Here is a 4,996-nt window from a genome sequence, read left to right as displayed (position 1 = left end):
ATAAATGAAAATCACATATTCGTAACATTTAATGAGAATACAGGCTGAATTTACAGCTGCTGAATGTGCAATATGGATGAAGATGTTGATTTACCCATGGAAGATGGAAATATATATGATAGAGGAAAACAATACCCAGAAATGTGATAAACATTTGCATGAAAATGAGTCATTGGAAAAACTCAAAACTTCAATACTTTATGCACCAAATTATCTTCAGAGCAGTCAAAAAGAAATAATAATAAATAATAATAGTGCATTTTCCTGCCATTAATTTTTTTACAAAACTTCTGTTGACTTCAGTGGAAGTTCTGCATCAAGAATGTGGCCCGGGAAATTTATAGTCTGTAACTCAGAGACCAAAGACCTTGAACATCAAGAAAATCTCTTACCCTTATTTATATACACTGTTCTTTATCACAAAGGAAGAGCTGGTCCCCATTCCAAGTAACCAATCATTATGCAAGGAATATTCTGACTCACCCAGCATCCTTAATCAGTAAATGCTGTGCCAATGGAAAGAGAGTGGGAAGAAGTCACAGCATCCATTAATAAAAAATGACTGGGGCTTTCTATCAACAGAAGCATCATTAGGAAACGTATGGTAGGAAAATAGTAGGCTGTAGATTTGTGGTGGCAGGGATGGCAATGGAATACTAACATTTATACCTTCTTAACCACTTTGTTTTAAAATGATGCCAGATTTCAGGTACCTACACACGGGCTTAATACAGTATTTGCATTTTCAATTTCTTGTTAAATTCCTAACCACAGTCTTAAAACATAGGACAGCCTTACCCGTCCCTTTGGCCCTCCCTCCAAACACAAATATTTCTTTTTTCCCCCAATTTTATTGAGATATAATTGACATATAACATTGTAGAAGTTTAAGGTATACGACTTAATGATTTGATATGTATATGTATTGCAAAATGACTTCCACAATAAGCTTAGTTTAAAAATATGGAAGGCTTCACAAACTTGTGTGTCATCCTTGCGCAGGGCCCATGATAATCTGTATCATTCAAATTTTTTAGTATATGGGCTTCAGGGTGAGCGCCACAGATATTTCTAACGGGTAATTGACTGTCATTGTCTGAGCATATCTCCCATGCACGTATTGGTTAATTCTCAGCAAGAGATAAATCAGATGTGAAGAGGAAGGACTTCAGAATAATCTAATACTTTCTAGAAAAGTCTCCTCTCTTTGCTGCACTTCCACTCCCAATCACGACCCCTTGAGTAAATAAAGAAAATATGATTCACATTTCCAATAAACTGTGCAATCTGTATTTCAACTGAGGATGCTGCTTGTCACACAGTAGACTTGTAATTCCAAGTAACGGTATTGCATTTTGAAAGAAAACAAGACAGTCTTGTTGCATTAACAGAAAGCTTTCTTGGGTGTGTCTCCTGGTGGGTTAAAAGGATTTGAGTCACTGAGGGTGAATGGGAGAATCTTAAGTTCATATAAAACACCTACAAATCTTAATAGGGGGATGAGCTAAAACGATAAAAGTCCCCACTACTGTATAACTTTTCAAGTATCACTAATGCATGTCACCAATGGATTAACTAATAGTATTCTGCTTTAATGGAATTTCTGCCCTATCATTAACCCAAGCATGGTCCATAAAGTCATTCAAATATCCATAAATGAGCTTACCACAGTATATGTGATTCCAGTTCTATCAGCTCAATAAGAACAGCAGCATCGAATTCCTCATCTAGGTTCAGCGTGTGGATCCAAAGACTAGGGATTGGATAATAATATCAATGATTATTCAAAACGGATTCAAATTCCCACTGTCTCAGTTTTCCATGCTTTGTTTTCCAAAGATCGTGGCTCTGATCCTATCCTATATTCTACCTTCAGATGGAACCTGGATAGATCGTGATTTCAAATCACTACCCAGTCTGCATTAGAAATTATACCAGTTGTGATAAGAAGTAGTTAGAATGTACCACCCACCAAAAAAAAAAAAAAGGTCCTATTTAATCCAATCTTCTATCGGAATTCCAGGATTTATGTCACTATTATAGAAAAACTCATTTTGGTTATAGCACCAACATGACCAAATAAATGACTTCAAGATGCTAGAAGAAAGTATTTGGCCAAGATAAATAGGTATTCAAACAGGCCTCCTCAGCTTACTCATTTTGCTATATGGAAAATGAACTAACCGAGTTTAATGTACACTAAATGAGATTTGGAAGCACGTTCTAATTCACTTCATTCTGTACCAGGAATGAGCAGTTTTTGATTTCCCTGCTTCCACCTTTAACCCCTAGAGAGTATTCTCAACAAAATGGCCAAAGCGATCCTTTTAAAATATACATCAGATCATGTCATTTCTCTGCTCAAAATCCTCTGAGTCTCCCATTCTGTGAATAGAGCAAGCCAGAGCCCTGCCAGTGGTCTATGGCCCCTCCACCATCTGCTCTTGATCCGTTTCTTACGCTCCCCCTTGCTCACTGTACTCCAGTTCTGCTGGCCACACTGTTTGTCAAACATGCCAACATATTGACACCTTGGGACCTTCGCACTATTTGTCCTTCCGAGCAGAACACTCTTCTCTCCAATATCCACATGACTCATTCCCTCGCCTCCTTCAAATCTTTGCTCAACAGTCACCTTCTCAACAAGCAGCCCTATCCAAAGTATTTTAAATTATATTTCACCTCCTCTCCCCACACTCCCACTTACCCCGTATCCTATTCTATTTTTCCTCCATAGCACTCATCACCTTCTAACATCCTACATAGTTTACATATTTATTATGTTTATTGTCTCTTCCCTCACTAGAATTCAAATTCCACAAGAACAGAAGTTTTAGTCCATTTGTTCACTACTGTATACCCAGAACTTGAAACAATACACAGCAGATAGTAGGTGCTTAATAATACCGGCTGAATGAAAGAATGAATTCCAAAGTTGCTGAACATATCAAAGATGTAGAACACTAAAAACTGGCAGATCTTTTACTTAAACCCCTGATTTAAATTCTGTAAGCCTCAGTCTCTCATCTGTAAAATGGAATAGTTATAGTATCTCAAACTTAGGGTTGTTGTAAAGATTAAGGGAGAAAATTAATGGAAAGCATTTAAGTAATGCCTTGCATATTGTTTAATTATTTTGATTGGTCCAAGAATAATAAAAGCAAGAATAACGGAAACAATACCTAACATTTGCATAGAATTTTTCACTTTATGAAAGACACAGTTGTTTTCATCAGATCCTCCCAGGATCTTCCCAGATTCACACCAGGAAAACATGAATAACTGGATCCTCAGCGTCTGCGCCTTGGCCATGTCAGGGAGGTATCCAACCACAAGGCCATGAAAGATGGAGGTAGGATTCAAACTGAGGTCCTCTGGGTCCAAGCCCTCTGCTCCCTCCTTAATGATAGAGAAAGGAAATATTACTTCCAACTCAAGGCCTTAACAGAATGAAAGATCTTTGGCATGATGTTTTTTGTTTGGTCAGTTGTTTACTGAGTCTGGATGTCTGCACAGATGTGCCTTAGATGGGGTGGTAGTCATCACCAACCAGTACTCCCTGCAAATCCCAAGAAGTCAACACTCAACAACTGGAAGAATCTTCTTACCATCAATCATTGGTTCAGTCACATACGTGCAATCTAGACCACTTTTATTATCTAAATGTCTCCCAATATGCCTATGAACACCTCAACACAAGGAGTAGGTTTCTTGAGGGGAGCTCCCCAACACCTTATTCAATCTTGTTTACATGGTCAGTGCTTAGTAAATTCTTAATGAATAAATGAATGAGTTTTAAAAAATGGGTGTGTTTACAGGTGCTTCACACATTGTCTTCCAAGACACCATTCCCTCTTCTTTTCTGCTAAAATAATCAGAGTACAAGCAGATGTCTACAGCATCATGGACCACCCCATCCTTCACAATTGTGTTAACTGGAAAACTAGTTCCCCAGAAGGTTGTGCATGAAAGAAGTATACACGTTTAGGAAATGCTGAGTTAAACAAGTTCAAACAGGCTTTTTCACTACAGGACTTCTCAGAACCTTCGCTACACTAACGCACATTGTAAATCCTCAAAATTTAGATAGCATCTACGGCATTTTGCAAATTTATTGGACCATGCACGCCCCCACCCCAGAAACAAAGCTTCTTGCATGGAGTTTCTCTCAAGTCAGGTTTTCCAGAGAACATGTTTGTCTGTAAAAAATACATTCAGGGTCTTCAGAAGCAGAATCCATAAAAATAGTAAAACCCCAGGAACATGAAGAAGTCAAGGAGAGTTCACATTTTTTGTAAAGCTCAATACCTTACAGGGTAATTTTACTTAGATTTACTGTTTATTTATTTTAAGCCTAATACTAGGTTTGTATAAGCCCACAGATCCTGACCAAGCACTACTTTGGAGGATATGCTAAAAGACTGATATTTATTTCACTGGTTTTTTTTAAAACAAGGCGTTGGTTTGGGAGCCCTACGCAGTCTCGTGGACTTTAAGTAGAAGGCCAGAGCTCCTCATAGGCAAAGTAGTTAAACTGATGACGGGAAGGGAAACAAAGGATGCTCCCGTCCTACCATCTTAGCACAGGATCTCTAACATCCTCCTTTGGCTCTTGCAAGTGAAAACTTCTATCAAAAGGCAATTGTTATCCAAAGACCTTTATCAGTTAATAGCATCTTACTTAATTTTATTTACCAAATAAGATTAAATAAACCTAACAAGGTACTGGGGACACAGGCCACAGAGCTTATACAATTAGATGAGGCCAAGAAGAAGATGGTTGAGGGGTGAAGGATGTCGGGAGGACAGCTCTACTTGCAGTCACTGAGGGAGGTGACGGGAAGGTATTAGGAAGAAGGATCTGGTAAAATGGGAATGAAAGAACTTTGAATTCTCTTTTGTCTGCTTTACATTTTAGCCTTATGGTGGCCATGATGATGGATCTTGAGTATTGGAGTTTTCATAGGAAACAGTAAGAAGAAAAGCCAAGAGACCT

The 4,996-nt window shown here is 38.3% G+C and overlaps 1 non-coding gene across 1 annotated transcript; it reads right to left on the bottom strand.

The window, feature by feature from the left end:
- Positions 1 to 957: 957 nt before the first annotated feature.
- On the bottom strand, positions 958 to 1,060 carry LOC111773683 (U6 spliceosomal RNA). The gene has a single exon (XR_002808378.1). It is a non-coding gene; the product is annotated as a U6 spliceosomal RNA (small nuclear RNA).
- Between the last annotated feature and the right edge of the window lie 3,936 nt (positions 1,061 to 4,996).

This window comes from Equus caballus, chromosome 5, assembly GCF_041296265.1.
Source record: "Equus caballus isolate H_3958 breed thoroughbred chromosome 5, TB-T2T, whole genome shotgun sequence".
NCBI lineage: Eukaryota > Metazoa > Chordata > Mammalia > Perissodactyla > Equidae > Equus > Equus caballus.
This window is presented reverse-complemented; position numbering and strand designations above follow the sequence as displayed.